Source organism: Topomyia yanbarensis, unplaced genomic scaffold (genome assembly GCF_030247195.1).
Source record: "Topomyia yanbarensis strain Yona2022 unplaced genomic scaffold, ASM3024719v1 HiC_scaffold_131, whole genome shotgun sequence".
In the NCBI taxonomy this organism is placed as follows: domain Eukaryota; kingdom Metazoa; phylum Arthropoda; class Insecta; order Diptera; family Culicidae; genus Topomyia; species Topomyia yanbarensis.
Genome location: NW_026683307.1, coordinates 12,784 through 25,566, shown reverse-complemented (window position 1 = coordinate 25,566; position 12,783 = coordinate 12,784).

Here is a 12,783-nt window from a genome sequence, read left to right as displayed (position 1 = left end):
TCATTTATACAATTTATGTAGGTAGTTCGGTACCACCACGGAATAAGTTGGCAAAAGGCGCGTTGTTTAAACAAAAGCCAACTATCTCAACGTTTAATTTATTGCAAACATGCATCAATGCAAACGACTGCTCGCTCCACCAACCAAATGTGCATTGCTGCTAGGTTCAGAGTGTGTTCTGATTCTCGGCAGGAGATAGTGCAGTGCTGGCGTATGCGGTAGTGCCACCACAGCACAAGACCGCCCAAAAGTGCCACTCGTTCGGGTTAAGAATGTAGGGTACAGACAGACGGGTGGCGTAGTAGCTTTACATCTAGTCAGGTAGTTGATTTGCCCACAGCGTATGCTACCGAGATCAGGTGTGACTATTACGGGGCATAATTGGAACGAATTGCTGGGCGTGTTATAAATGCTCTGTTTCAAATTATGTTTTGAACTCATAAATTAATCTGATTACTGAATTATTGTAATCATTGTGGACAGAAATACTGCTGGCTCCAGGGAAAGCACAGGGACATGCACCCAGCCTCTTCAATATAAGTAGCAATGATTATGGCTAAAGGGCGAACACGAAATTATTGCGACACATTCAACAGGGCATAACTTTTTTACCATTGGGTAAAAATCAACTAAATTTTGCACACTTTCTCATTGAAGTGTATTGTTTACATGCTGTCAAACTCGAAGTCGTGTTTTTCGATTCAACGAAAATGGAGGTGAACCAGCGCGAGTCGAGAGAACAAATTCTTTCCAAACACCTAGAATTTCCTGACCTGTCGCACCGGCAGTTGGGAAAAATGTTGAACATTCACCATTCAACCGTCTCCAGAGTGTTGAAGCGGTTCCAGTAGCGATTGACGTTGGACCACGGCAAAGGAGCTGGAAAAAAACCTGGACCGGATAACAAAAAGACGAAGGGAAAGGTGAAGCGGATGATTGAAGTAAATCCCAACGGCTCAAGCCGTGATTTGGCTAAAAAGATCGGCATGTCGCTGAGCTACCAGAATGCAAAGAAGAGAGCTGGACTACATACATACAAGGTACAGAACTTCCCAAACCGCGATGAGCGGCAACAATCGACGGCTAAAACTCGGGCACGGAAGCTCTACGAGCTGACAAAATATGGCTGCTGTGTGATGGACGACGAAACGTATATAAAAGCCGATTTTAAGCAAATTCCGGGGTTGGAGTTTTTCACCGACAAGAGCAAGTTCTATGTGGACGACAAATTTAAGAAGAAGAAAATGTCGAAGTTCGCCTCCAAATATCTCATTTGGCAGGCCATCTGCTCTTTCGGGCTGAGGAGTGAGCCTTTCGTGACAAAGGGCACAGTAAATGGCGAGATCTACAAATCTGAGTGCCTCGAGAAGCGCCTTTTGCCGTTCTTGCAGCAGCACGACGAAGCTCCGCTATTTTGGCCAGATTTGGCATCATGCCACTATTCTAAAATTGTCCTGGAGTGGTATGAGGCCAATTCTGTGCATTTTGTTCCAAAGGACATGAATCCGCCAAACTGTCCGGAGCTGCGCCCGGTGGAGCAGTACTGGGCAATGATGAAGCGGGAACTTCGGAAGAGCAAGTAGACAGTCAAAGACGAGAGGACATGTTAAGAAAATGAAAAAAAAACTGCGAAACTGGTACCGGATGACACTGTAAAGACTTTGATGGAGGGCATCAAGCGAAAATGCGTTCAATTTTACACTCAAGGCTCCATCGATTAACTTTTCTTTTGATTGTTGAAGTAAATATATGTATAAAACTACCCTAAAATTTTGGTTTGATTTTAAACATTGTAAGAAAATTGGCATGACATTTTCGGTGTCGCAATAATTTCGTGTTCGCCCTTTAATAACTTGATATTTTTGAATGCCTTCTGCCCCGTTTTCAAACAAATCAGGTGTTCCTCAAGGAAGTAATTAGGGCTCACTTTTGTTCACACTATTTATTAATGATCTAGCTACAATATTACCACCTGGTGACGTCAAACTATACATGGTGGTCAAGTACATCCACGATTGCTTAGCTTTACAAAAGCTCTTGGACAGATTCGATGCCTAGTGTTTCTTAAACTTGTTATCAATTTGTTCTCACAAATGCAGTGTAATATGGTATCACCGCAAGCATAAGTCAACTTCATACGACTACTGTACTGGAGATGAGCACCTTGAGCGTGTTATATAAGTGTGCGACCTCGGAATCGCTTTGGACTCTTCACTCCCATTTCGACCGAATCATTCAACACGGCCAGCCAGGATTGAAGTAATAAGAAGGAAATTCGTTCGCTATGCACTGAGACGCCTTCAGTGGCAAGACGTTATCAATCTTCCGCCATACGAAGACGGATTGGATTGGATTGGATTGGATCGGATTGGATTGGATTGGATTGGATTGGATTGGATTGGATTGGATTGGATTGGATTGGATTGGATTGGATTGGATTGGATTGGATTGGATTGGATTGGATTGGATTGGATTGGATTGGATTGGATTGGATTGGATTGGATTGGATTGGATTGGATTGGATTGGATTGGATTGGATTGGATTGGATTGGATTGGATTGGATTGGATTGGATTGGATTGGATTGGATTGGATTGGATTGGATTGGATTGGATTGGATTGGATTGGATTGGATTGGATTGGATTGGATTGGATTGGATTGGATTGGATTGGATTGGATTGGATTGGATTGGATTGGATTGGATTGGATTGGATTGGATTGGATTGGATTGGATTGGAATTGGATTGGATTGGATTGGTTATCATCGTATTCTGATGAGATGAAAGTGGAACGTAAATTCCATAGCTTATTTAGTTATAAGTTTTGTTCCCTTTAAGCAAAAATGTGGTTTTACCCATTTTTGATGGGGAAAAATGTCTTTCCAAATGTTTCCCTTTGAAGTTGCCAATGCAAAAAATTGATGAAAAGCGGCACCATAGATTGGCGCTCGCAAAGCCTATTAAATTATCTAGTCCCTGACCCATCCCTTTTCAAATAATCTGCTTATAAATAAAGTGGTGGGTATTTGAATAAAAAGTATTTAGTTCTTCTAAAAATTGTCTTCATCGCAACAAAAAAAATTTTTTTTCTAGAATTGTCCTACTTAAGCTGTAGAGCTAGGGTCGCCGAAGGGCTCCCTGTCAGAATCACTGACTACAATTGCAGACCCACCTACTAAAACACTGCTTAAGGTCAGTTGCAGCGGGCCGTGATTCTGAATGTAATATTGTATGGTTCAGATATGTGCGGGCGTTGGGACCTCACGATCACGTGTATTATCGCGAAGGGCTCGAGTGTTTGTACGTTAATGTGGTCGATCGCGTTTGTTCTTGGATGATCGCGCGTGAACCGTGATCTGATAGTTCTCGGAGTACGGAATAGAGTGAGTTCTTCAATATCACTAGAGTTCCTTATCATGTCACCATGTGTTGTGTAGTGGATATGAGCTTCATTTTGTTTAGTCCAATTAAACGCATAAACCTGGGCTGCTAGGGTCGAGAGTAGGGACTTCCGAACATAACCGATTCATGATCGCGTGAGCACGAGCGTTTGTAGGTTCACTCTTGGACCACGTTTGTATAATTATAAGTGTTAAAACGTTCACTTAGTCATCGGAGCGTTATCCTGTTTGTGAGATCGCCGGTACAGACATGAATATGAGCGTCACTTTTGTATCGGTCCAACTAAATGCATGGCCTCATATACCCTATCTTCAAAAAAGGCGACAAACTATTGGGGAAAACGTTCCCCAATGCCATTTAGCAGTTTGCGCCTGTTGATCGAATTCTTTGTCCGCGAACACCAAAGCTGGTTACGAGAAGAACGTTCAACGGCGGACAAAATGTGTACCCTTCAACATTCTAGATAAATTACGGGAATAAAATTTCCGTAAATAACCAATTGGATGATTTGGATTTTCGGCTTTTACGATCTAGAAATGTGAACAGCGGTTGAATACTGCCCGACGTTTCGGCCACTGGGTATGGCCTTTTTCAAGGGTATTGAGAAAGGCCATAACCAGTGGCCGAAACGTCTGGCAGTATACAAGAGCCTTTCTCATTTCTAGATCGCAAACGACGAAAATCCACATCAAATTTCATGCGGTCGTTTTCCAAATTACAAATAAAAGAAAATTAACGTGAGAAGAACGAGACAATTGGGCGAAAAAATTATTGGCACATTCTTTGTGATTTTTATATTTGACCTAAGTCCATTTCAGATATGCACAAACCAACAATTTTCATCGAAATCGAAAATTTTTTTCGGTTTTTTTGCCCGACCTCAAGATATACAACCCCTTAATCTTGCCATCAGACTGTTTTAGTCATACCAACACAGCTACAATTACAGCCAATACACGGGATGTTATATATGATCATACTTTTATCAATGTCGGATGTGGAGATTTTTCGGTTCTCTTGTTTTCGGTTGGTATCTGGACTGTTTTATATACTTGTTTTACACATTTGATGATTTGTTGGGGGGGGGGGGGCGATGTAAGTTGATTGGTTTTTTTCTTCTGATGCGTCGACGAAGGAACTGTTAGGTGGTTTATGCTGTGAAATGTTTTCTAGGGAGAAAATGGAGCTTAGACTTACGGAAGTCACCTATATTCAGTACCATCACAGGCGCAATTCAGTACTTAAACCATTCAACATGCTAGACCGTTGAATGTTTCTTATTACAATACAACTTAAAGCTGTAGTTAAAAGTGACAGTGTTGTAATTAAGATTCCCATGTATACGGAAATTACAGAATAGAGGTAATACTATATGACCTAGCAGCCAATTTAGTGAAGTAGAACCCGTTACTTCGTCCCGGAAATTCTTAACGGTGTACTTGTGGTGAGATTGTGCATCTCATTTCACTATAAAAATTAAAGCGCTCGCAACTAAAATTAAACAAACCACGGTTTGTACCCAAGAAGGGCAGACTTCTAAGGGCAAATACTGTATATAGACGACATACCATAGAAAATCTTGTCCGGAAGATCCTGAAGAGAATGTATCACAACCGATGGCAATAGTGTAATTAGATTTTGTACACAAGATCGTTTTCTCAAGCTAAGCACTTTAAAAAGTGAAATGAATGAATAAATTAGTTATTGGAGAGCCATTTCAAGTTCCTCTTGTCAGAATCCGACGCTAGCTTAGTGACAGGACTAAGCTTGCGCCGGATTGACGCGAGCTCCATAAAACAAAAACACAATTTGTGCTTCTTTTTGGAGCTTGCGTCAATCCGGCGCAAGCTTAGTCCTGTCACTAAGTTAGTGTCGGATTCTGATGAGAGGAACTCGAAATGCGTTTCCAAAAACAAACTTAGTTACGGGTTTCGTGTCCTTTACGCGCAAAAGTGATTTTAATCAATTTTCTCCTTAGAGGAGAAAAAATAGTTTTTACCACCAGGGAGTGAAATAAATGTTTAAGAACAGTTTTTGCGATCAAGATCACATGATTTCGAATCTGTCAACTTTGGAAATTTAGTATCTCCGAAGAAATTGTACAAAACAATACCGCATATTTTGTGAAGAAAATTTTTTGCTGATTATTCCTCCTACAAGTTATTATGGGAAGCTACCTATTATTATTAGCAAACTTTTTGAGAATACTATTGCAAACAACTTTGTTGAAGACACGAGTGCTTTATGTATTCAGGGTACTGAAATATATTAGTGTATTTGCAAAACAGTTGTTCTATTATTACAGTTTATTCAAACTCTTGCATTTGTTTGAAACGCTGCAAAAACGTTTAGAGCAAAGAAACACACATTTTTATCCAGTTTCCAGAGCTTGCAAACCAAAAACTTGGATCTATGTAAGTATTCTTCATAAAAGGAAAATTTGGATCATCTCCTCAGTAACTGGCGCCGTCTTCGCAACTTGTTGGACACTGAATCCAAAAAACACATCTAAAAGCAAAGCCAAATTGTATTCAATACACCCAAATTGTATTCCAATTAAAGCGGTTTTTTACGCGGATTTTCCAATTAACGCGGTTTTTGCAAAAATATTCTAAGTTCTTTTGAATGCAAAAGACTTAGACTTTTTTCTGAAAAAAAATTCTAAGTTTTTTTCAAATGCAAAGAACTTAGAAGAATTTTGGCAGTTTTTATTTTGCGTGAATTTCGTAATTAACACAGTTTTTGCAAAAAATATTCCTTTTGACTTAGAATATTTTTTGAAAATACCCATATTGATTGCGTTACAGTGAATTTCGCTAAACCGGAAGGCATCATCTTGGATTTCAAAATGGAGTCAAAAATCAATTTCTGGCACCTACTCTTCAAGACCATTCCGAAAATACCCATATTGTTGGGGTGTGGGCCATAAGGAGTCTTCCAGACCCGTCTCTTCCATCTTTCCAAAAATATTCTAAGTCTTTTGCTGAGAGTTTTTTTTACGCGGATTTTCGAATCAACGCGATTTTTTTACGCGGATTTTCAAATTAACGCGGTTGTTTACGCGGTTTTTTTACGCGGTACGTATCCCCCGCGTAAAAAAAACCTGGGTGTACAAAAGAGAATTGTAGTCATAATACAGCCTATAAAGTACTCTCCCGTTTTCTGATTAACAGATTCCATCCATCGGTTGTCGGAAAATAACAATGCGGGTTTCGATCAGGGCGACATGCTGTTTGTCGATTCCGAGGCAGCATACCATTCAGTAAAACAAAAAGAAAGTTGGCTCGTGTGATACTGAATGGATAGAAATTTAGGGTCGGCATAGCCGAAGAGACATCCGACTCGTTTGTTGTTCAACTTAGCACTCGTAGGAGTGATTCGATCTGGTGTGAATAGGAACGAAATTAGATCTCACATACTTCTTGGCACTGCAGACGATATCAGAAACATTAGAGTAGACCGCAGAGTAGTGGAAGAGGCTCACATATTGAAAGGAAGAATGCGAGAATCGGATGACTACAACTATAACGGACTATAACAAGACAAAGCACAGGGTGGCTGGTAGAGAAGCAAGCAGTCCGAGTTGAGTTTTACAGGGGTGGAAATGGATGCGGTACGAAATGACGTTGTGAATTGGTTCACGATTCTTAGCGCGCTAATGACATATGAAGATGATGTTTGCGGCGAGAGAAAATGGAGTGTTGCGGTTGCAAGTAGTACTTTCTATGATTTGCGTAATCAGCTGAAGTGCGGTAGTCTATGAATTGCTCACACAACTTTATATATAAACCGCTGATACTCCCTGTTGCTGTCGATGACGCTAAAAGAGATAAGCTATGGTGTGCTAGGTGCGTTTGAAAGAAAAATAATGCGTCCAATACTTGGCCGCGCGATATAGAATACGCGTGTTAACAAATAAAGCACGAGCTGTACCAAGTATCCAAACATGCTGATAACCATCAAAATGCCGACAAAGCACGTTGGCTGGGCTTACTAAAAGAGAGCTCAAGTTGGAAGAGGTTTTCGACCTCGAGGTTGTGTGCAATCGGGAAATATAAGGTTATCGGAGTTGGGCGGCCCAAGATCGAGCAACTTAGAAGTCTGAAATATGCATCTGTCATGATTCGGAACACCTTGGTTTTTCGATTAAAACATTGTTTTCAATGCTTTCAAAAGAGCGTGGCGTTTTTAAGCAAATTAAAAGATTGTTTCAAAATAAGTATCTTACTACGTTCAAAAGAACTTTATGAACCTTTTATACGACCTAATCAAATGAATAAATACATAAATAAATAAATAAATAAATAAATAAATAAATAATTAAATAATTAAATAAATAAATAAATAAATAAATAAATAAATAAATAAATAAATAAATAAATAAATAAATAAATAAATAAATAAATAAATAAATAAATAAATAAATAAATAAATAAATAAATAAATAAATAAATAAATAAAGCAAAAAAAAATCATTAATCTATTCTATCTATTTTGTAAATATTAGCATTTTGCGACAAATACAAACCTTTATAATATTTTTTGAAGTAATATGCTAGTGTCATTTTTTTCATGTTAATATATCCAAACTTTGTGGCAACAGAAAGTGATTCAAGTAGTTTAAAATATATCAACCAGTTACATAAGAAATCAGTAGCACTTCCACGCAACCCAGCTAAAGGATGTGTAGCGAGCTGATAGGAATTGGCAATGAGCGCACATGCCCTATATCCTTAAATAATATGTTACAGTATCAAACGTATGTACGCTGTTTCGTGGTCGACTGCACGTAAAACCAGTCGTCAATTTCTGCTCCACTCATATCTCAATCGCTCAATCGACTACTCGTGACTATACTGGCCAACATTTGCATTCAGTATCGTTTTCCCATCGTATAATTTCTACCGATGTTTCGCGTTACGCACCGCTGACCGAAGCAATTGCTACCACTTAGCCAACTATCGATTCCTTTCGGCACAAAACAAGCGGAAACCCGTGTATTCCGATCACAAACAGCTACCGACCATACTATCAGCCAGTTCCCCTCCCCAGGCCCCTGGCCGCTGGCGGACGGTGATCAAGAAAGCCACAACCGTCTGACGTCACCGATTCACACGGTAGCTGGAAACAGCGCATAAATTCCACGATTTTTTTTTGCACCTTTCGACTCGCGTAATACCGCGTCGCCGCCTGCTGTGAACCAGTTGTGTGCAAAACTAAACGCTGAACAAGAGCACTCACCAATTACCTTTGCGGGTTTCCAGGTGGAGGAGTCATTCGTTACATTGTAGGCTGTTTGTTTTGCATTTTGCTAACCGACTTAGGACCACTAGTTGTTTTGCGTTTGATAGTAATCAATGTATTTGTGGTTGATTTTTTTTTGCAAAATATTGGAAGAAATGTCGCGAAGCAGAAAGAAAGATTGGATTCAATTTACATAAATCTGCGTGGTATCTATTAAAATCACCAAGCGTATCTTCAAGTCTCGGAAGTTTTTTTTATTCAAGCTATCAGCGCAACAGCTGCTCCAATGTAGAAATGCATGAGAATACTTCGCCACAGAAACCATTTGTCACAAATTTAAAATTCATCGTAAAGAAGACGTACGTTTCAACGAACCATAGTCGTTTGAACTAGATATTAATGTTATCCATCTACCGTGGGATAGCAAGGTGTCTTCTGCAAAAAAATGTCTACGATGATTATGTTTTTCTACGTTGTCCTAATTACCGCAAGGCTGCAATCGTCCGGTTTTCAAAACTATGTGAATTGTACACAGACAGTAACTGAAGCTGAAACTATTCAATGCACTCGACCAGCAAGTCGGAAAGTCGTCTAAAATTAAACAATCACAAGCAACTAACCGACCGCATTAACTCCCGGCTATCTCCAATCACCATCGCATCATCCTATAAACAGAAGCTGCAGCCGGCAGAAGCGATGCAATAGAGTAAAGCACCAATCTTCTAGCTATCGGCTGGAAAAATCAGAAACGTTCGAGTGAAAACTTCTTCGGTTGTTTTCGCTGTTGAGCTTCGCATCACAATCGTCTGTCGTAGTTAGCAGTTGAGCCATCTTTGCTTGCTTGTTTAGTGTCTACCACCCACCCGGGGGAAAGGGAATAGCTGTGGAAATCATGAACTATGCAAGCAAAGTGAAGTTTGCAGTAGAACGTACAAAGTTTTGCAGCGGAATGATATGAACGGGTGGGGGTCAAAGTGAGCAGCGAATCTGTACCAGTCAGTGCGAACGATCGAAGATGGAACAACACTAGCAAAACTCTCCTTCGTCGAGATAATCTGATCTAAATAGATTTATGAAATGATGTAGCATAATGGTGCTCGGTTGGATGGTGAGAAGTTAATTAGATGCTAAGTTATTTACTGCTGGTGTATTTTTTCGATGGTTGTCGCTGTGATGACTATTGTCGGCTCGTTTATGGAAGATGTGTTTTGTTCAGCTTGGTAAGATCTCGGGTAATTGTTTGATAAATGACTCGTTTACATGTTAAACAAGCAGTAATTTTTTCCTTACTGTGTTACTGGTTGATTTTTTCCTATATTGCGAAACAATTCTCCGCCCCCATATTTCGCTTAATATGAAGCATTTCAATTGGATTTATATTTGGGTTCAACTAGGAGTGTTCATCGTGCACTTAATTTTAGAATATTTTCAAATTGTAAATCCCATAATTTAGTATTATAATGTCCAAACGTTCCCCAGGTCATGCACTGATTTTTAACTGATTGTCCTGGTTGTCTGGAAATACACGGCAAACGCTTGAGTTGTGCTGGGTTTTTCCCTCCAAGTCTTTTTTTGCATTATAGGGGAGCCCGGGGCTAGTTGGCGGTTGGGGTAAGTTGGCGGAACCCCCTTTTCTCCGTTTCTATTAGACATAAAGCTGTCTCTCGTTGTGTACCTCAAGTAATGTGAAACGCATTATCCAATGTGTTTTTGTTGCGAAACATTATGTTTTGAAGAAACTGTGGGCGATATTGTGGTTTTGAGCATACTTTGCAAATTTTCTTAATTTTAAACATTTTGTATTATTTAAGGTGGTTTTCTATCTATTCCCCGAACGATTATATTTTTCGATAGTACGTGAAAAGAGCTTTCTGCGATCGTATAGATTTTATATCTATTCATACCCAAAAATTAATTTTTTAAATCCTTTTTTATAAAATATGCGGTTGGGGTAAGTTGGCGGTAACGCACACGGGGCAAGTTGGCGGTACTATTTATAGTGCGAAAATAGTCACCATATATTTTTATTTCTGAATTTCACTCCACAGTAAGAGAAACTTTTTCTTGGGCCTCTTGTCAATCCAGGGGACAATTATTTCAGCTAATCGCCTGAAGAATTTCGAAAATTTGCTTTTGAATATGGAGTATGCGTCGAAGTCAAAATGACGGGGTATTGAGACTGAAATATAATGAAAAGTACCGAATACTATACAGTTGTATTGAAATGACAATCGGCACATTTCATATGGACCGCTTATGTAATTGTATTTTCATTGGATTGCTTATTTTCTGGCAGTCCGCCAACTTACCCCATGCATACCGCCAACTTACCCCGATGCTGGGGTAAGTTGGCGGCTTTTCCGCGTCACATATTTTTGTCTCTAGAAATGAAGACAACGTATCAAACATTTTAATAAAATTCAGAGATGTAGCCAACAGTCTACCCTTTCATGCAACGTGTTAAATTTTGCAAGATCTACCAAAATCAATGCGGCAAGAAATGAAAACTGAAAACACCGCCAACTAGCCCCGGTCTCCCCTACATTTTCTTTGCCGCAGGGCTGTAGCGCGGTCTTGTGGCGCCTTTGGCGTAGTCTCAGTTTTGCGTCCCTTGCGGTATTTGCCAACGATAGCAGCATTGTCAGGGAATATGCCGTAACGAATATGAAGTTAGGTACCGTAAACCGGGGTGACTTTGATCACTCGACACTTTTTTCGTAGATCGCTTATTAAACCAGAATAGTCTACCAAATCATTTTAATTTGAAATGATTTTTATTCTAAACTTATAAAATACTGATTTGTTATACTTTTTGAGTATATTGTTCGGTTTTTGTGTACAAAAACTACAAAAAACCAAAATTTGACGTTACCTGATTTTTACGAAGCTTCGTAAAGTGTTTTTTTTTTATAAAACAAATAAATCTCATATTTGAGCAAGAATAATAAATTACAAACGAGTTTTTATTTTCCTTAAGATTGGGATATGCTAAATTTAGTTTTAAGATTTTGTTTATTTTAAATACATTTTTTTGTTAAACTAGTTGGCAATTATTTCAAATTATATTAAGCTAAAATTCACAACATTTTTTTTGTTCAATATTCCATCGTGTTAAAATGGATGAAACTTTTTGTACATTGATAAAACACTGAAACAAAACAACTTTAGCAGTTTTAACGGTTTTCAGAATCTTTTATTCTAGTTGGACAAAAATTATACGAATTTAGGTTACTCGAATTTTACAGTACATTGAAATACTTTGTATAATACTAATTAACATCTATTTAACAATGAGTATCTTTCCAGAATTAGTTTAAACAAATATTTGAATGAAAAACATTGACATCAATAACTTAATGTGGGTGAACATGCAGGTTATCAAAGTCACCCCGGTCAACGAAAACGGACTTCAACTTGAAATAATTTTTGTAAAAATAGCTGTAAGCGGACAATTTTAGGTAAAACCATCCAATCTTGTTCTCAATACATCAGTGCATGGTTTAAAAATATTAAATTTGAAAAAAAAATTTGCGTCTAAAAATTTGTAATGATTACTTCGAAAAGTGATCAATGTCACCCCGGTTTACGGTATGAATTCCAAATTTTTTCCTCTCGACTGGCCTGGGTGCAAGTGGTAGTGGCACCTAAATGGTTTGTACACGGCTTGGCTGTGTGCAGGTTAATACCAGCACTGCCGAACATTCACAGCGTCTACTGCTTATTTTACCGTCCGAACGTTATAGTCATGATGTTGCTCGTTTGGCATGCGAGCAACAAATGATTCAAACAGATTAGTGGAACCTCTATTAACAACATCTCTCTCGTATCTAATTGACGGCTATGCCTGAAAAAGCTTGTTCATGAATAGTAAGGCTGCATTTATTCCGGAATTTTGAATTTTTCCATTTTTTCGCAGACTACTTTTGTTTCACAGATATTAAACTATCACCAATATTTAAGTTAGGCGTTTCTGAATCGGCTATTATATAATTTTTTTTTTATTCAAATCGTTTATTTGATAAGGCACGTTGCGTTAGCTTAAAGGTGCCAATTTTGTTTTGTTTTACATTTTAAATTGCTTAAAACTAGGGGATTACATATTGATTTTTTTTAAAATGAAACTAAGGCGATTTTATAG